General features: G+C 35.2%; 1 long non-coding RNA gene across 1 annotated transcript in view; it reads right to left on the bottom strand.

The window, feature by feature from the left end:
- The window catches only part of LOC122211195, an 89,907-nt gene that overhangs the window by 9,895 nt on the left and 58,407 nt on the right, over window positions 1–21,605 (bottom strand). The window contains exons 4-5 of the long non-coding RNA XR_006198551.1: window positions 18,236–18,455; window positions 14,315–14,395 (exon numbers count right to left, since the gene is read on the bottom strand). This is a non-coding gene — a long non-coding RNA (uncharacterized LOC122211195). The remainder of the gene's footprint in view (window positions 1–14,314; window positions 14,396–18,235; window positions 18,456–21,605) is intronic.

Below are 21,605 nucleotides of genomic sequence, written 5' to 3'. Positions count from 1 at the left end.
CCCAGGTCTACTGACCATAGAGTGTTGTAGACTTCAGCTCTAGAGGAAATAGGACCAGGCACAAGCTTTTCTAACACATGAAAGACAGAGACCTGGACAACATTCCAAGATGGAAGAACCCATCCCAAAAGAAAGAACAAGAAGAGGTCATGGCCAGAGAGCTAACCAAAATAGATAAGTAATATGCCTGAACCAGAATTTAAAAAAAAAAAAAAAAAAACAATTATAAGGATACCAGCTGGGCTTGAGAAAAGGATTGAAGAAACCAGAAAGACACTTACCACAGAGATAAGAGACCTAAAAACTAAACAGTCTGATTGAAGATTAAAAAGATTAAATAAATGCTCTAGCCGAGGTTCAAACCTGATTGTATGTAATGACCACAAGGATGGAAGACACAGAGGAATCAATAAGTGATAGAGAAGATAAAGTTATGGAAAATAATGACACTGAAAAGAAGAGGGAAAGAAAAATATTAGATCACAAGTGTAGACTTAGGGAACTCAGTATCTCTATAAAGTATAATAACATTTGTGTCAAAAGAGTCCCAGAAGAAGAAGAGAAGGAAAAAGGGCAGAAGGTTTATTTGAACAAATTATAGCTGAAAACGTCCTTAATCTGGGGAAAGAAACAGACATCCAAATCCAGGGGGCACAGAGAACTGCCATCAAAATCAATAAAAGCAGGCCAGCACCAAGGCATAGCGTAGTAAAATTTTAGAGATAAGGAAAGAATCCTGACAGCAGCAATGGAAAAGAAATCCTTAACTTACAAGGGAAGACACATAAGGCTGGCTGCAGACTTATCAACAGAAACTTGGCAGGCCAAAAGGGAGAGGCATGATATATTCAACATGCTGAATGGGAAAAATATGCAGCCATGAATACTTTATCCAGGAAGGCTGCCATCCAGAATAGAAGGATAGATAAAGTTGCCCAGAAAAGCAAAAACTAAAGGAGTTTGTGGCCACTAAACCAGCCCTGCAAGAAATATTAAAAGAAACTCCTTGAGTGGGAGAGAAAAACCAAAAGCAGTAAAGACTAGAAAGGAGCAGAGAAACTCTCCAGAAACAATTTTACAGGTAATGCAATGGCACTAAATTAATATCTATCAATAATCACTCTGAATGTAAATGGACTAAATGCTCCAATCAAAAGACATAGGGAATCAGAATGGATAAAACAAACAACAACAACAACAAAAAAAACAAGATCCATCTATAGGCTGCTTACAAGAGACTCATTTTAGACCCAAAGATACATCCAGATTTAAAGTAAGAGGATGGAGAACCATCTATCATGCTAATGGTCGTCAAAAGAAAGCTGGAGTAGCCATACTTATATCAGACAAACGAAATTTTAAACCAAATACTGTAACAAGAGATGAAGAAGGGCACTACATCATAATAAAGGGATCTAACAAGATCTAACAACTATAAGAATTTATGCTCCTAACTTGAAGAACCCAAATATAAATCAATTAGTAACAAACATAAAGAAACTCACTGTTAACAATATAATAATAGTAGGAGACTTTAACATCCCACTTACAACAATGGACAGATCGTCTAAGCAGAAAATCATTAAGGAAACAATGGCTTTGAATGACACACTGGACCAGATGGACTTAATATATTTAATAATATATTTATAGAATATGTATAAGATGTGTTTTTTTTTTTTTCCTGTTAGAATGTGAACATTTGGAGTACATGTTTATTACATCTCTAGAGGCCTGTTACTGTGTCAGGGTTAAAACTGTTTCTACAGTAAATGAAAGGTTAAGAATGTTGAGAATAATTAAAACCATTTCCATATTCCAGAGTAACTGATAACGGTAATTCCCATGCAACTGATAACTGTACAAATGAGGCCAACCAATTCACCAAAACCAAATCATTTAAGGCCAAAATTTAGTGTGAATTGGTCTTTCACTAAATTGGACATTTATCAATTTGCTTTTAGGCAAATTGGCATCCTATGAATTGATTCTTGGTAAATTTCCTAATGCTCTCTCTGTTTAATGGCCTTAGAAGAGTCAACCTGTATAATTGAAGCACTTGATTCTGGGTGGTTTGCTTTGTAGGAAGGGCAAATTAATCTGCATAAAATTGACTTCTTTACAGTTATTTTTGTCAGGATAACAAATAATATTACCGTTTATTTTCTTCAGTGTTTTAGATTTCAAAAGCCTGGTCGGTCTAATTAACTCTATCTTTAAAAGGAAAGAAAAACAAAAAACAACTTTATCTTAATACTAAAACCATTTTAAAGTCATCCAGGAGTTTGAGGAAGCCTTACAAGGTACGTGAGCATTATACTTTGCTCCTGCCCCCACTTCTATTCAAAGCATTTCTTTTCATGTGTTAATTCAATAGAAAAGAGACTGGGCTTCAAGTCTGTCTCTCTAGTATGTACTACATACTGGGAATGTGATAAATGTATTTATTCATTTTAACCAAATTCTACCACAACAAAACAATTTAGAGGCCCCATGGAGTCTATTATAATGGGATTTTACCTGTACTTTGATTGAATTAAAGAATCCTATATAGAAATCAGCTATTTAAACATCATCCACAAGGACTTGAATCATAACGTTTTTCTCTGAAGGAGCACATTATTTACCAGTTTTGGACAGAGGCTAATTAATCCACATTTTGGATGGTACCACTGCTGGCTTATGACAATGTGCTCTGCAACCCTCCACTCACATAATTCTCTCCCATAGAAAACCTGCATGAAATTTTCTAAGCAGGAATCCACATGAATTTCTTGGAAGTAGCTCAGACTTTTCATTACGCTTCTGATGTTTATAGGGGGATTATTTTCCCACATTAAATAATATCACTTATTTAAAATCAGAAATCTGTTTTCACAATTTTATCTTATCCATTTACCTTTCTTCCCAAAATGTGTTTTAATATAGATGGTAAATACAGCTTGATTACTTTATATACTCATAACATCGACTGAAATAGGATATAATGACAAGCAATAATCACCAGAAAGCCATCTCATTACGATTATTTTAGCATTTGATAGAGGTTTTGCCTAAGGCAAAGCCAGGAGCTTCATTTATTTCAAAGAGATAAAAACAAGGAAATATGCACATTTGGCATTAAATATGATTATGCAATCAAGGTCTATGAAAGGTAGAGAAGAAATTTATATTCACATGTACATCCTTTCTGACCTTTGAGACTTCCTAGTGACCACAGGGACACTGTCAGCCTACCTATTCTGCAAGTCTAACTGCAGCCCCAGTCTGAAGAGCCAAGGATTGCACACATCTTTGTAATAACATCAGATTTCCATGTGACAAGACATTTGCTATTATATGTTATTTTTTTAATTGCAAGGCTGATGAGTTTAAGTCAACATATTTCTTTCCTGCTCCTTCTGCTTGTCAGCTGTAGCTGGATTGATAAAATGCAAATGAACAAATCATTAACGAGTACTGGTTATGAATCTCTCAGGCAGTTCAGGACCCTATCAAATCCTGCACCTATTACTTTGTGTGATTGATGTACTATTGTAAGTGATTGTTCCTGATCTTATTAAATCTTATTGATTTTTTCCCAGTTTCTATTTTATGCAGGGCCAGGCTTGGACTATTATGAATGTTGCTGAACACTGTTAATCAAGCTTACACAGCTATTTTGATGGCAAACAATTAGAACTCTGCAGCTCTACCTTGCAATTAGCTTCAGGGATATGGACCTCAGCACCATAATAATGAAAGAGACCGCCTTCAAGCACGGTAATGAGATTTACAATTATGACCCCAAATAACCCCTGAATATAACCAATCTGCAAATTTGGATGTGTTTATCAATAATTTCTCCATTTTTGTGAAAATGAATTTGAGAATTTTTCTCAAAAATATTCTTTCCTAGCAGAATCATCCTTGTAATATATTATATCCATGTAATATATTACAAATGAGGCTTAAGGGTTTTGATTATATAAAATTGCTGTTATAAACACTTTATAGGTAGCTGACTTAAAAATGCATAAGCGGATTAAAAATAATTCAAATAATTTCTCAAATAGGTGCATGAAATTTATATTTTCCAAATATGACAGTAGAATTTGTTAAAGGAGATATGGAACATTAGTATCATTTGCTTTTATTTTCGCTAGTAGATTTATTTATTTAACCGATTTTTATTAGGCATCTACTATGTGAATAGTACTGCAGTTGAATCTACGAATCACACAAAGATGATTTAACTCTACTTCTTTCTACACTGTTCTTATATAATATCATAAATGTTTAAATTAATATGTCAAGAGTATCCATGTCCGTGTAATTCTATTTAAGTCTATCAGGGGGAATCTCATGGATAAATTTTATTCCAAACCTCTACATTCCTTAGGTACAAATTCTTTTTTTACTCCGTATTCCTAGCAAAAGACATTATTTCCTTCTTTATTTAGAATGTAGTATCTGGTGAGATTTTTCTTATTCAACCACATCTTTTCCCTCTTGTCACTTAGGGAGAAATGCTGTCTTTACCTATTTCTTCAGCAATGATTTTATTCCCACACCCTCTCGACTTCTTATTTGCCTCATTGCATTAATTTTGTTTCTAGTTTGTACTTGCTCTCTTTCCACTGACACTTTTTTCTTTGAGAAACACAGGTTACCCACTCCCTGGAGCAAAGCAACTAATTAACTAGCCATCCCAACTTACATTTGAGGCTGACGTTATGTAACTCTACAATATCTTTCACTTTTCTTTCAAAATTCTGCATCTAGTGTTTGATGACTGTGGTCTCCACTGTAAGGCATATGGCATTTTGAAGAACAGCTCTGTTGGCAAAGGCTAAAAATAAACCATTAAACTTCCAGAGTGTTTAATAGCAAGAAAAGTGTTAAGACAGACCTCACCCATCCTGAAGCCTCACTATATGTCAGGCGTGGGGTGAGGTTGATACAAGGTCAGAGCTGTGATAAGAGTCAGGGATATTAGTTGCCAACAATTACTAACTCCTGGCCCATTATAGCCTGGCCTGCGTGACTCCCGGTTAAACAAACAGCCATTCTGATTGTAACTTCCTTATTTTTCTTAGTGGTATCTTGCAATGAGAAGTAGAAAGAGCAACATAGTAGCTTTAAGGTCAGAAAATAGCAAATTTGGAGTCTTGTTTAAAACCACTTATGAGTTATGTCACATTAAAAAAATTACCTAAATCCTTCTGAGCCTCAGCTTCTTCATTTGATATTTGAAATATCAAATGGAGATAATGTATTTGCATAATGTATTGCATTGCACATGATCATAAATTGCCTACCTCACTTATGCCATCTTCCCAGAGAATATGTCTCTACCAGCACTACTTGGAAAGAAATAGGCTTCATAACTTCCTACTTTCCTAACTACTGTTGATTTTAATTAGATCAGGGAGAGACATTTGACCCTAGCCTAAGCAGAAGAGAAATTCTCTTTCTCTCTGTCTTTGTCTCTGTCTCTGTCTTTCTGTCCCTCTACCACTTGCTCATTCTTCCTCACCCTCTCAATCTCTCTCTCTCCCATTTTTACCAACACCAGAAGAGTTTATCAGCACTTAAGAGTGACATGTTATTCTATAAAATAAAAATCAGAGTTTTTATCAATGCAAGACAAAGGGAAATGCAGGCTGAAATTATAGAGAATCATTAGGACAGCCTGCAAATACAGAGCAGAAAATGATGCAGATGTGCTTATAAAAATAGGTTAAGATACCCACAGGTGGGAAGTGATGAAGAGAGAAAGACAAAGCGGGATGGGAGAGAGACAGAAAGAGAGAGAGGGCAAGAGAGATGGATTTAACACACACGCACATGCAAGCAAGCCCTGTCCTGGTTCTTGATGATCTCGTTGCTATAAAATCTGGCTATGTTTGAAGGTCATGAAAACTTATAAACTTAACCCTTCCTTACATTTTTGTTGCTATTGCCCTTTGTTTGCTTGTTTGAGCTAATCTTAGCCAATCTTTGTCCAATAAATGGTAGCTTCTGTTATTTATTCATTCAAGGGGGGTTTATGATGACCTATTCTATGCTCAGAGAACAATAGTCAAGAAATCAAAAACCCTGCCTTTTGAAGTTTTCCTTGAACTTCCTCTTTCACAAGTCTTCCTCTCTTAACACTTTGGAGTAACTTGTCACTTAACTGTTTGAAATTCCGTATGCAGCTCATCAATGAATCCTGGGACTCTTACTGGTTGGTATTGCCTATTCTTTCTGCTGACTCTGCCTTGGCCCAGCGCCTGGTGGTAGCACACACACCTACTGCCCAGGCTGCCCAGGCCATCTTATCTCTTTTGCCTTACCTTTCCAGACTGTTCTACAAACTTACAGACATATCATAGAGCCAAACGTTAACTGTGTTATTTCCTTGTTTAGAAAAAAAATTGATGACGGAGTGTTCTTACCACAGTAAAATAAAATTTAAAAGAAATTGATGATTTTTTCATTTACCCATGGCTAAATCCAAACTCCTTTAGCCATATGTTAAAAGCTCACTAGCATCAACCAATTTTTCCAACTAGATTTTCTACCAACTTGTAAATCAATTTCTCTACATTATTAATACTTTATATAATTTTATACTTGCATCTCTTATTTGTGTTTATATTCTATTTCTCTCCTAAAGTGAAATACTTCTTGTTTGTTTGAATTTTTACTTCAGGAAATGTTTTAAGACTGTGCAATAATACTTTCTGAGTTTGAATCTTAGTCTTCTCCTTTTTTCAGTTATGTAGTATTGAGGGAGGTATTTAACCAACCTGTGCCCTTATTGTTTTATCTACTTAAAATAGCACTTACCTCATAAAGATTTTCACTCAAATTTTTTATAATTGTAGTAGACAGCCTCTAAGACAGATTCCAGTGATCCTTGGTTTTCTGGTTTTCACACACTTGTGTAATGCCACGCTTTTGATTATGGGCCAAACTTCCTAACTTGTTTCTCATGTATAAAATATGGCAGTAGTGATGGATGTCGCTTCTGAGATTGTTACAAATGACTGTGGCTTCCATCTTGGGTACTCTTTCTTGCTTTCCTTTGGAATGTTCACCTTGGAGAAAGCCAGCTATTATGTCATGAGGTAGCCTATAGAGATGCTCACTTGAGTGAACTTGTAAGGAGAACTTCTGAGGTCTGCTAACAACCAAATGAGTTTGGAAGTGTGTACTTCAGCCCCCATCAATCCTTAACATTACTGCAGCATTGACTGAATGATAGCTTGACTACAACCTTATGAAACATCTGGACCCAGAAGCCCAGCTAAGCTATGCCTGGACTCCTGACCCGCAAAACTTATGAGATAATAAATGTTTGTAGTTTTAAGCTGTTAATTTGGGGCATAATTTGTCATCCAGTAATAGATGACTCAAAGAAGAATTAAATAAGATAATGGAAATTCATAGAAAGAGTTTAAGTACCAAAAAAAAAGTTAACTGCTAATTGTATTGCTAATACTATGGGCCACATTCACCCTTCTCTTCTTCTGAATTTTCATGGGGTAAATACATTACAATCTATAGCAATCCTATGATTATAATTTGGCACCCTAGATAATTAAATAAATTTTATTTAACTCTCTCTCTCTCTCTCTCTCACTATATATATATATATATATATATATATATATATATATATATATCTTTTGGCAAATTGATATATATATATATATATATAGATAGATAGATATATATAGATATATATAGATATATCTATATATATATCTTTTGGCAAACACCATCTCTGGAAGATAAAAATTGTGTTTCCACCCCTTGCACCCCAGTACTTCCAAGCATTTCTGTCACCAAATTTTGTCAACTAACTATCTGTTATGGCCTGTCAAACAGAATCCACACTGTGCATGATCTGGAATTCTAGAATGTGCTTGAGAAACTCCTGGGCCAATTCCTTGGGGGTGAAATTCATGGCATTGACACATGGTAATTCCTCATGGAGAGGGATGTGTTGGGGACTTCATGACTTCTAGAGTGGCCCTGAAGAAGGTGCTAGTGCACATCATGAAGAGCCTTGTGTTGAGTTTCAGGTTACACTTAAATGTGCCATGCTTTACAGGAATTTAAAAAATAAATAAATAAATAAAATACACACACACACACGCATACACACACACATGCACACCTATATGAATGTAGATGCACATATATGTATGTCTTTGAAGTCAAGACTCTTTTGGCTTTATTTTTTCCACACACTGTGTTAAGCCTATACAAAATGTGAATTTATTGCATGATGAATAAATTGATGCCAGATAGAATGACACACTTTGATCCATTAGACTTGCTTTAAGAAAACTCTGCAAGCTGCAGAACTGGTATTTCTGGAATCCATTTAGGGGTGACTGTGAATTGGGTCAAAGGGAATTAAACAGATGGAATTATCTGGTTTCATTTGAGTGAGCTGAGAAAATAGAGATAGCATAGCTTGGTTTCCATAGTCAGCAGCATATAACCTTTCATTTAATATTGGACCAAATATAGATAATCAAGACCAATTTATATTATCCAAAGTCATTTCAAATGCTAGTAAATACTAAACCCACATAGCACTAGCCTTGAAAGCTTATGTTGTGGAAGAAGAAATTCGAATTGCTTTGTCTGTGCTTTAAATATTGTCAAACAACTAGCTTATTTGTTTATATGCCTTTTTTCATCACTTCCATTAGTTTAAATATTACATGGTTGCACAAATTAAACTGATACAGACATTCAGTTAGAAACCTGGAGGCAAGTTTCTGACCTAAAAAGCACGCAGATTTGGTAGACTGACAGATCTGGGCTTAAATCCAGATTTAGTCACTTGCTAAATTTGTGCCTTTGAGCAAATTATATAAATTTTCTTAATCTCAGTTTCTCATTGTCTAAAATGGGGTAATATTTGCCTCACAGAATTATTTGGTGATTAAATCAGATCTTATAGTACCTTCTACACAGAAATCACCAGTCCCTTGTCCATACTGTTTTAAAGTATGTTGATATAAATGGTTACATTAAAAAAAAAGAAATTTACTAATTAGAAAATACTACAAAAATATCGAAGTTAAAAATGATGCCTGATGTCCAACTAATTTTCTTTGACTGTTCCATGGTGGCAGACCTCGACCAGTACAATGTTACAATGTCAGGAATAATAGCAGCCAATTTGCCAAAAGGACTATGAATGTAGTCTTTGCTCATCATACTTCTAAGTCTCAGAACTGTCAAATTACCCAAAGGAATTTTACAAGAGAAATTATTTTAATCATTTCTGAGGATGTAAGAAGTTACTTAGATTTTCCTCCTTGCTATTAAGTTTTCCTATGTCCCAAGTATATGAATATTGACTGTCCCTATTTTTATTTTCTTGTTTTTAAATTGTCTCTCAAAATGACTTGGAGACTTACTGAACAACGTAAGTTAAATGACACTTTAAAATATTAGGTTGAACAGTACTGAAACAACTTTAAATCAAGTGGTTTCTGCATAAATTTATATTAGTGTTTTGAAATGGAGATTTAGGAAATAATCTAAATAATTGATGCAAAATAAGTCATTTTTTTCTGCTATCTTTGTAATCACTCCCTTGCAATTGACTTTAAGTTTCTTGCATTTCTCTCCCCCTCTGTCATTTCCCGACAAGGCCATGACACTAGTTAAAAGTTAAGCCCAAATATTCACCTGCTTTATACCTAGCATAGGGCTGCTGACAGGGAGAAAAGCCTTCAAATGCTGCGTAACCTTACTGCATGACCGTAAATATCAAATGACTATAGGATGGAAACTGACTGCCTTATCACACTAACTTAACATATTAGTACTCCCTTACATAAAGATAACCATTTAATATCAACTTTTTTACTCAGACCTTCAAAATGTTCCCCCAGCTTCCAGTGGCTCACCTATAATCCATAACTACCACATACACATGAGCATATAACCCAGAGACAGAGAGTAGCACACAAACTCTCAGCTGATATCCTAGGTTTGAGAACACCTTAATCTTCTTCCCGCCAAATCTACTTTCTAACAGCTTCTGTTCAGTCTAACAGCTTCTGTTCAGTTATACTGGGTAAAGTGTGCCCATTCATATATCCAAAGTCAAACCCTTTCTTGTAGGTCTGGATCTCAGTTCCCTCTCACATTCTTAAGGATTTTGCTCTTGCAATCGTAATTTATCTCTTGAATTATTAATTTTCTTTTTTATTTCATTTTGTCCTTAGCATACAAACATAATTCTAGTATATTCCATCCTAAAGATTCCACTCTTAATCTCATATCTTATATGTTGACTCTCACAGAAATTATTTCAACAGGGTTGTTTATATTCACTCTCTCCAAACTGTATGCCATTTTCTTTTTTCAACTTGTCCAGTGATGTGTCAGTGCCTACTCTTTTGGTGAAATTGGTCTCACCCAAGTCATACAACGAACTTGTGTGCTGCAAAATCTAATAGTTACTTTTTTGTTCTTGGCTTCCTCCCATTCTTAATAACTTCCAACATAATTGTTCAGTCTTTCCTTCTTGAAATATTCTCTTGAATTTTAAGACAATCAGCTCTCCCTGCTTGCCCATACTGATACTGTTCTTTTCCATTTCCTCTGCTGGCTGTCCTCCTTCGCTCAAACTATATGTCTTGTTGGCTCCCGGGTTTCATGTAGGCCCTTTTTCGTCTCTATATTGAATCTCTGCCTAAGTAACACCATTCCATACTAGACAATTTTATAAGTACTCTGACAGAAGTATGAACAGTAGAGTGAGGATATAATCATAAAACAGATTTTTCTCCAATTATTACCTTCAAATATGAACTATTGGAAATCCTGTAGTAGTGTCTAGGGCAGTGGACATACCTTTCCAGTCACTCTCAGCTGTCATACTTTCAGCCAAATTAACTTTAAAATTGAATCTCATATCCGCTTTTATAATTTTTGTCTATCTGTCGTAAAACGCCTGAGGTGACAGATACATCTAGTCGCACTTCAGTGCGGCTCTCAGGAAACATGGAATGTGCCTAGCACCTATTATTTCAACTTTGGACCTTTAGTCATTTATCTGGACTGCAGGATAGGAAAGCACAGGGCATCCTGCTACATATGGATGGCCCTGAAGTAAGAACCAGATGCCAGATATAGTTCCGTGATAGAAACCCCCACGTTGAGATGGGCCTGGAGCGAGAAGAGGTACACGTTCGGGCAAGGGTTGCTGGTTTCTCGAGGCTTGGTGATTAAGCTCTTTTGGATAGTTGAGGTCCATAATGAGTTTAACCCCAGAATTAAGGTTATGTGCGATTATACACTATTATGTCTTATGTAATATCAATGAATTACTGTACCTGCTTAATATTCATTCAATATCCAACTGCCTTCCTGACATTTCCCCTTGGCTTTGAAATGGGGGTCAAAATAGAACTCTTAATTTCCCAGTCCCTCCCACACACTTGTTTCTCTATCAGTCTTTCATATCTCATTACATGTCACTATTATCTATCAAATTGGTCATGACGAAAACGTGAGTTCTCTTTGATTCTTCTTTACCCTTCACCCCACCCTTCCTCCAACCCAACAACAAGTCTGTCATCTTCATTTTTAAATATGCATTTCACACTCATGCATCTTGTTTAGATCTCCAAGGTTACCAGCTTAGTCCACAGCACCATTCTTTACATGACTGTTGTAATAGCCCACTAACTGGTCTCCCACTGCCATTCTTGTTCCTGGAATCCATTTTCTGCATTCTAGAAACAGTAATCTCTTCAGTGTGAATCTGTCACTCCCCTCTCATAAGATTCGATGGTTGCCTGTTGCATTCTGAACAAAATGAAAACTCCTCACCATCCGCTAACAGGCCTTCCATGAGCCAGTCTCACAGTCATCTTTATGTTGTTTGAAAATAAGCTAGTTTTAACTTGGAGCCATAGTACTTGCTAGCCTCTCTCCCTGCAATACTCTATGACTGTGTGTATTCATAGCAGTCCCTCTCTATCTCTCTGTGTCTCTGTCTTTTCTCTCTGTAATTTAGGTCTCAGCTTAAATATGTCTACTCTGTGAAAACTTCCTGACCTCTTAATCTGTATTAGGTTCTGCTATCTCATCATTCTTTTTCATATGATATAGTTTTAATTCTCTTGTCACTTGTCACTATCTGAAGTCATCTTCTTCATTTATTTGTTTAATTTGTCATTATCTGTTTGGCACAGATAACGCTTTGCATCCACAATTTCCATTTTCTTTTCTTCCTGGGCACATAGACTGTTTTTCCTACGTTCCTGGAAGCCAGGTGTGGCAGTGTGGTTAGTTCCAGCCCTGGAATGTAGGCAGAAGTTACCTGTTCAGCTTTCATGCCCGGCCTTTAAAACATCTACAGACCCTCCAGGATCCTTCTCACTTCATCACTCAGACTATTATGAACAATCTGGTGACAGACATTGAGAAGCCACCAGCAAGGAGGAGCCATGATTTCTTGATCCACATATGGAGTACTAAATCCAAATACACATTTGGACTGCAATGTGAGTGAAAAAATAGCCTTTAACACCTTAAGTCATTGATTTTAGAGTTGCCGACTGTAGCAATTAGCCTACTTTGACTAATATATCTTTCCTGTTCATTGCTACACTCACAGTATCTTTAACAGAAGTGCACTAAAAATATTAAGCAAATGAATGAATGATTGGATGTTTAGTAACTTAATGTGCTTTAAGTGCATATCCATGCATCGCATATGTAACTAAGAAATTTTCAAGCATAGACCTCTTTAATGATTGGAATATTTTTCTAGTAGCAGGTTAAGACTAGTTAGAAAGGCTTAGATAAAGGTAATATTTGGATAGAATCATTATTGATTTGAAAATCAACCCTAAATTCTTTGACTCTGAAACACTGTAGGAATGTCTTTAACAGAAACTAATGGGGAGATACTTAATTCTCCTTTTTGTAACCAAGAAAAAGATATTTCCATTAATAGCAAACTATGAGACTTATTAGAGTATAGAAAATACTCCACTGACAGACTTTGTCTTTCTTTAAATATTGGTTCAAATGAAAATCGATGTCTTTTTTATTTGAAGTTTGGTAGTTAAAAAGCCAAGCTTAGGATACAGTATTTTAAGAGCTATAGAAAATCACAGAAGCCAATGTTTTACTAAGTTGGTAGCTATAACTGGATAATAAGTTATATGTAATAATAACTGGATAATATCCCAACGTTATAGTGATAGAAGGTTAATCTGAAACTAAGATCCTGATCCCTTATTTCTTAGTCACTGTTCATTTCCTGACACTTGATTTTGAAAATTCAGGGTTTTGTTTGTTTGTTTGTTTGTTTGCATAAAGTGACTACTTTGGGCTTTTTCTCTTAGATTTGTTTGATTACACTGAAAGAATCCTCTATCAGTACTTGGAAAAATGACACAAAAGCTAAATTATGAATTATTGAAATAAACTTCAATGCTTTGGTCATTAGGTATGAAAGAATACATAGATGCAAATAATAAATACAAAATAAAAAATATTTATATACTTAAAAACTATCTCAGTCAGGTTTAAAGCTACCTTTCCCTTTTTTTTTTCTCCTTTTATCCCTCTTATCAAAAGTTGCCTGGATATTTTGATTCTACTTGGAAAATATCATTAACTTTTACTTTTTTATATCTATTTCCATAGTTACAATTCTAATTAAAACTCTCATTATTTTTTGCTTGAGTTATTTCTGTAACATCCTAAGATTAACATAATATAGGAGGTGATGTTTCTTCATTGTTTAAGATTGATTCAGCCATGCACATCCACCATAGCCTCCTTGGAGTTCTAGAAAATTGATGCATTAATTTGTTTGGTCAATTAGCATATCTTATCGGGCTCTATCCCTTAGATAGGCACTATACATGTGGAGATCAACTCATTATCCACCCAAATGGTAGATAAATATATAGCTTTATAACTGCTAGATATGTAACTCATAGAAATGTGGCTTCATTGCTGTAACAACCAGAATAAAAATGAATTCTTCCCAAAAGTATTGAAGAAATTTCACTGAGGAGGTGACATTTTAGGTGGATCTCAAAGACCCAGTAGACACTTAATCAAATTATAAAATGTTTGAAAGCTGCTCCTGAACTGAAAGTTTCAAGATAAATTGTTCAAAAACTTGTTAGCAGTCTGAAAAGTCCTGAGTGTAGAATAATGGGAATGCAGGTTAATTAGGGAAAGGAAAGTGATGTGGTTCTAAAACCTAACATTGCATATATAGCCAGAAGGTTCTTTATTTTCTGGCTCACTAAACAGGTGCGTTTATCTTTCTACATACCTCTGTTTACATCCATCCAAATTCTATCTTCTTGGTCAAAGAAGATTGAAGAATGCCTGAGGAAAAGTACTGGAGGCAAGTCTGGAAAAGAGGGAGAAACAGATTATGGAGGCTTATATTTCTTTTTCTGAGATAATACAGGTTTCATTCTTTAAACAATAGGAAAGGAACAAGAGTTTCAAACAGTCAACTTGATGAAGGATGGTAAGGTCAACTAGTGGAAAAGCTAAGGTTAACTGGTGGAGACTGACATAGTGAGAGATTTCGGAGTTCATGGTTTTGTGAAGGTCTAAACTAAGGCAATGAGAAAGGAAAGACTAAAAGAAGCAAATTAAAGAGTGATTTCTGAGGCCAGAGAAGATGTAGAATCTACAGACCTTGTCAACTGAAGGAGAAAACAGAATCTAAGATCAAAACAAGTTTTATAGATGATAAGCCCTTGGGTTAATAGGAACAACATATTTAGAGAATAGTAACACAAGAAGTGAAAGAAAGTGATTTCCTTGAAGGCTGGGGAAGGAGGTGGATAATAGGACACATTTTTAGGCAAGTATCCATAGACTGATGGGAGATTAAACTAGATGTTTTTTTATTAGGCGAGATTTAAAAAAAAATATATTGGGAAACATTTTTTCCATTAAAAATAAATCTTCAAACATTGTTAGAACTATTAACAATACATACAATATTTTAGACATTACTAAACATGAAATTCTAAGTTTCAGCCAAATTTAAGTAAAATTCTCAATAAAATTAGCTTTATTATTGTTCTAAACTTTTTGAAAATTATATCACTGCTTTACTAATTCTGTGAATTTGTTCCTAGGTCTCCTACATGTATTCTGAATTCACGTTTCTTCTGGAATATGCACACCAACTAACTACGGAGTTTTAGTGAATCTTCACTGATCAGTATGAGTCTGTAACTGTTCTCTGTTAAGGGTAAATTTTAGTTATTTGGACTAAATAACTTCAAGCTCAAAATGGCCTTGGGGCTTGAAGCTATTTCTAAGTAGTATCTTAAGTGACCCTTAAACTATGTTTAGTTTGTTCTGACTCAAGTTTTCTTGAAGTTGAAATATAGCAAAAATAGATATTCCTGTCTTTTTTTTTTCTTCCAATGTTAAGTTAGAAGAAAAACTATTAGAATTCCAGGAATCTTGCTTATTTTAAAAGTATTCTCACAATAATTCCTTACACAAACTGTTACTTGATGATCATCTACTACTCTAAAAATGACTGAAAAGTCCATGCCTATGGAACTTACAAAACATCAAGGTAATTTCACCTTTTCCAAAGCTTTCTGTACAACTTTATGAAGTTGATCATTCTATGTTTGGGGAAAATATACAATGGGACAAGCTGAAGTCCCAGAATAAGAAATAAATCATTTATGGTAACATTAACAGGCCATTCCCAACAATCACCAAAATTACTTTTAGATGTAGGCACTCACGACTTTCTTTTAGCTATTATTTTGCACCACAGAATGAAGTGGTTACATAAGCAATGCCTGAAAATCTCAACTCCAAGCACAATGTTGCTTCTGAGCCAGGATTTGCTAAAAAATTCTGGCTGTTTGTTAAAATTAGCCCTAATCTAGCTCTGAATTTTCTTTCCTCCAGGTGCTCAAGAGCAAAATTATCTAATCCACAGAACTCTGTGTTAACAGCTTTAAGTATATGTGTATATATATGATTTTTATATTTATTAAAGTATATCTACATTTTAAAATCACAGTGAAAAAAGAGACTCCAGATAGAACAGAGAGACATAAGAGCTCTTCCTGAGAAGTTTATTATCTAGTAGTAGAGAGAGGTTAAAAAACACCAACATAGAATAGCTTAGAATTTGTAGTAAGAAATGAAAATGTGATCAAATTTTACATCACCCCCTCTCCCACAAAAAAGTCCTTAGGGAGGACAGAGTAACCAGTTTGCTTAATTAATAAACATTTTAAAAATTAAGAAAAAAGGTCAAAGGTGATATTTTTAAAGTAACATTCATTACTTTTACCTGAATAAAATTTTAGTCATCCTTTTTTCACAACCAATGGAGAAAATGTTAGAAAATAGATATACCAAAGTCATTTATACTACTACTAACTAAAGATAATAAGCACATGCCCTTGTGTCTCTTTGCGGCTGTTGCTCCTCTAATTATCTAATTTTATAAATTTACTGTCTTTATCTCTGAGTGGATACTGTGGCATGCCATCCAGATGCCCTTTAGCCCTGAGACATTCTTGCTTCCACTGTTGGGAGTGTTGGAACCACAGGCCCTTGGCTGAGTGGCTCTTTCAGAATCACTCTCAGCTGAAGAGATCCCTGTAAGATTGAATCCCCTTTTCCAACTGCCATGTAGTTGAACTCCCTCCTCAGCTCGGTTCTGCTTCATTTCCTTAAAGGTATTGATCCCAAGGGCACGCCCTACAAAACTTCCTGCAAGCAAATATCTATTTCCCCGGAATCCTCATTTAAGACCCTATTCAAATGATTATTTAATCAGTTTCCCCCCATGTGAAAATATGCATTACTAACTGAAACCGATATGTAAAATATTTTCAGGGACTTCATGGTCTTTCATCCTATGAACATATTTACTTGATCATTCCCTATTATTGAACATTTAAGACAAGGAATTCAGAAGATGCAAGGGAGTTGCAGGAAGGGAAGCATGGACATGAAGACTGGTAGGTTAATTGAGCAAGTGTAGAATAGAAGTGCACATTTACCTTGACAAGAGCAGAGAGTCTAAAGAGCAAGAATGGTAAGGTAAGAAATGCAATGGACAATGGAGCTCTGAAAGCCAAAGTAAAAAGTTAGAGTTAGAATAACGAAGGGCAAGCAGATTACTTGAAAAAAAAAAAAACGGGGGGAAAGTTATTCTAGAAGGTACATGGGAATGAAGTACAGCGGAGGAAACCTGGAGGCAAGGAAGGGACTAGGTCTCTAGCGCTCTTCCTCATGTGGAGGAGAGACCCAGATGCCCGGGATAAAATGTTGGCTATTAAGTTGGAAAGGGAGGCTCAAGAAACATTATAGACCCCCCCCAAAAATGTCAAGTCTTAGTGATAGATTAGGGAAAGGGAAAATGACGATAAGATATTTGGCCTGGGGGACTGGAGGAAGATGAAGCTTTTAATGGTTGGTAGTGAAATTCAGAAAGGGTGACTGTTGGTAGCAGAAGGTGATTAACTTACCATCCGATAGGTTAAATTCTTGGTGTCAGGATTGGCAAGGGAAGATTATGCGGGGGCGAGGGGAGGCTAAATATATGTTTTCTTATCTGTGTAAGATGTGCAAAAATTTCAAAAAGATTTTTAACTGTAGCAAAGTGGAAAACAAAGTCATGTCACAGCAACTGGTACATGCAGGTATGCACAACACTGGAGTCTTTTCAAAAAAGCAATCAATCGGCATATTAACAGCAAGAAGTCTTACCTATTTAAACAAATTGTGTGTATGCATATATATACACATATGTCCTCTAAGAAAATTGTAATTATACATGTTTCCTACAACCTTGAAAACTAAGTATAGAATATCAAATTTCTTGGGACAATAAGCAGATATCCTATTTATGGAGAAATAAATATATTATTTAATCAATACTAAATTTCATTTCTCATAATAATAAAAACATAGACAAATTTTTATAACTGGACCAGTTTTGCCACATTTGGTTGTAACTCATAACATATACTTGATATTACATGTAAGAAGAAGGATTATTTGATGAATGAAAAAAATAATTAAAGTCATTTTGAAGAATTAACTTGGAATGCTGAATTCTTGATACATTACTCATTTCTAAACTATTTTGACAATGGAGCATAGTGTTAATTCGTAATTTATTAATACAATCCACTTATATCTGATCCTCATCCCAATTTGCCCACATAATCTATTCATTCTTTACCTCCGTAGTGTTCTTGTATAATACATGAAGTTCTGGCCTTCCAGGCTGATGTTGGTTGCCCAAGAGCCTTTTGTTTCTTTCCTTGCTCCAAAACCTCATTGAGACATGGGCAACATTTAGGGGCCAGGAGCGCATTCTTTCAATGTTTCAAAAGCCACAGGTAAGATGCCGAAGTTGTACGAGTTTCTCTGAAGCCTCAGTGAGTCTAAGGGACCTTACACTGTACAAAGAAATAAAAAAAAAAAAAAAAAAAAAACACTTTCATGATCTGCCTTACATTTACCCCCACAATATAATACCCACAAAAAATCTTTCTTTGTTTTTTTCCATAAGGCCCTGATGCAGATTCATGATATCTGAGACAATTTCTGTCTTATCACGCCCATGATTTCCTCTCTATTGCATGTACCTCTTAGCTCTTTCCTCCCCAATATCCTTAATAGAAAGGACTCAGAGGGGTGACACCAGCAACGTGGCTGAAGAAGACACCCCTCTTTGTATCTCCACTCAGCAAAAATTTGGCATCCATTCATGGACAAAGTGCCTTTACGGGAGCTTTTGTTTTTTCCCATCAAGTAATCTGCTTACCCTTCATTATTTTGTATTTGTATCTAGCTACTTTATTCTTACATTTAACAGAAGTTTGCAAAAGGATTATGTGATGCCCAGGAAACTCAGGGGCCCATGAATTGGCTGCAGAAAATTTCCTTGAGTGTGATATTTATGACAATTTTTTTCAGTCTGCATACACAAAAAGCTAATCCTCAGAGTAATCATGCAAGCCCATGTATCAATTATTTGTGCTATGGACAGAAAGCCTAGATGGTCCAGGACATACTGAAAGTAAGGGAAAAGAGAAAGAAGAATCCTTTTCTTCATACCACCTGAGTTTCTTAACCTGTGGCTGCCTTTAAGCTGTTTAGAACCAGGTTAGCTTTTGAAACTAATCTTAGGACATCTTTGAGACAGGTTGCCCTTTCCCCTTATTCCTTATGATACATTTTTACTAGTACTTGTGTATATGTTGTTTCCCAAAAGATCCATTTTGGGGTACTAATCAAGAAACCCTAACTTCAGGAACAAAGGACAAGACACCAAGTGACCTATGTCTTTTTTGTTTGTTTGTTTTTTTCCCCTGACGTCACAATTTGGACTATGAAACTGGTTCTGCCTCTTCGTCACGTTAGGCGAGGAACATTGGCCGTAAGATCCTCTTTAAAGACCTGGAGTGTTGGACTGGATGTCAAGTCATTTGTATTTGGGCTTCTTTGGTGCCACTGTTTGAGAATGCTAAGGCACCCTGACTTTGCTGTTTCTTTCCGTTTTAATGTAGAATAAATGAGCCCTGAGTCCTGTCGGAGAATATTGTGTGACTGAACTGGAACTTCCTTTAGAAATATTTAGAATTCTCACTCAAAGTTGCATGTCTAAAATAATTTTTTTAATAATGCTATTTCTACTATTTTATAGCTGCTGTGCTATTACATTCGTGCCTATCATTATCACACCAATATCTGTTAATTTTTATTTTTTTACTGAAGTGTAGTTGACACACAAGCTTGTCTTCATCTGATTTTGGAGGGCATTGAGAAACGCTGCTGGTAAAAGTGGCCCTCAACCCCTGACTGGAATCTTCGGACAGAGGACTTACTGCCTCTGGAGGAAATAAATCTGTAGGCAAAAAAAGAGGCATGCTTTACTAGTAACGAGCTCACTGGTGAGAAGACTAGAAAAGAAAGTAGATAATTATAATATTTGGGAAAAAAAGAAAGTACTAAAGTAATTCCTAACAGTCACCTGCTTGTCAAAGGATCTAAATAAAATTAAAATATAAACATTTGTACTTTCAAAATTAAAGCAACTCAAACTTGATCAAGAATACACTTATTATTTAAATAAAAATAAACCATGGGGTAATTTTAAAAAACAAGTTCTGCTGCTTTATTTCAAAATGCTTGCATGTAGAAATATTCAATAAATTCACAATTTCAAGAGACATTTCTATCCTGAGAAGCAATATTAAATCAGAGATTTCAAATGTTACTTTGTGTACTATGGGTTATCTAATAAATACCTGATGACTTAACTCTGATAATGACTGGATGGTTAACAGTAATGATCTAAAAAGATATGATGATATTAAATAACATTAATAATGTTTCATTCATTTTTTTCTGTTATTCAAAAAATCAGTGAATTATCATACACAACATCTTTCTTTGAAAATTATCAAAGTACAATAAAAGAAGTGTTTTTTTACTTACATTTTCTAATAAATTTTGATAATGCACACATATGAATAAATGTAACATATATTCAGGTTGCATAGAATAAACAGGAAAACACCAATGTCCAACTTTTACAAGATGGAAAATAGTAATTAATGAGTAATACAGAAGAACAAACAAAACCCATACTATATAATATTTGTAAATAGCTTATAATTTACTTCATATATCAGTATCTATGTTAACTCTTAATTAATGATATATTTATTTTTATATTGAGGACTTAATTTACCTCAAAGAACCTATAGTTTGCCTTACAATATCTTGCATTCAAAAAATCCCTTCCATTATAAGCCAGGGCTCCTTCCTGTCATAGATAAAGGTAACTTTTGTATCTATCAGCCTGATATTCAGTTAAGAAAACCAAATAAGTAGCTTGGAATGTGCCCAGAAAGCCTATTTTTACTGTAATCAATAACAAGAAGAAATTAGCTATTAATTTCAAGTCTTTACCTGCATTTGTCCAGTATCTTATATACATTATTTCATATAATTCTCACAACAGCCTTATAGGAAACACGCATTAATGGTCAGTGTTACAAGGAAAGTATATGAATTGGAGGAAGATGAACCTTGCCCATGGTCCTGGAGTCCTTAGGATACAAACGTAAGTGTCCCTAATTCCACAGCCAGTGTGTCTAGCTCTTTATGTGGGATGTCTCTGCAATCCCACCTTCCTGCCTGAACCATAAATCTTGCCTGTGAGGATTTTACAAATCTACTGTCATCTTTCCATAGACATCAGACCTGGACTAGCAGTGCATAATATCTGGCTTAATGTAATCATCTTATGATATAAACTAAAGTTTCTACAACAATGTGGGGAATACATTCTCTATATCATTCCTCCCTATATCCCTGTTTTTTTCTTTTCCAATGCACAGCATAACACTTTCCTTTCGATGGGGAGATAGCACTGACACACTGTGTGAGGAAGACACCGATTTTCTTCCTCCTAAGGAAGGACTACCACAAAATACGTTGTGTCGATAGGTCTGAATAAATAACCTATTCTAGAAGTGAAATACAGCCTATTTTTACAGGCAAGACTATCTTCAAATTTGAGAGAGGTAAACATAGAT

This window comes from Panthera leo, chromosome F2, assembly GCF_018350215.1.
Source record: "Panthera leo isolate Ple1 chromosome F2, P.leo_Ple1_pat1.1, whole genome shotgun sequence".
Classification (NCBI taxonomy): domain Eukaryota; kingdom Metazoa; phylum Chordata; class Mammalia; order Carnivora; family Felidae; genus Panthera; species Panthera leo.
The sequence above is the reverse complement of the archived record's forward strand: the minus strand, read 5'-3'. Positions and strand labels throughout refer to the sequence as shown.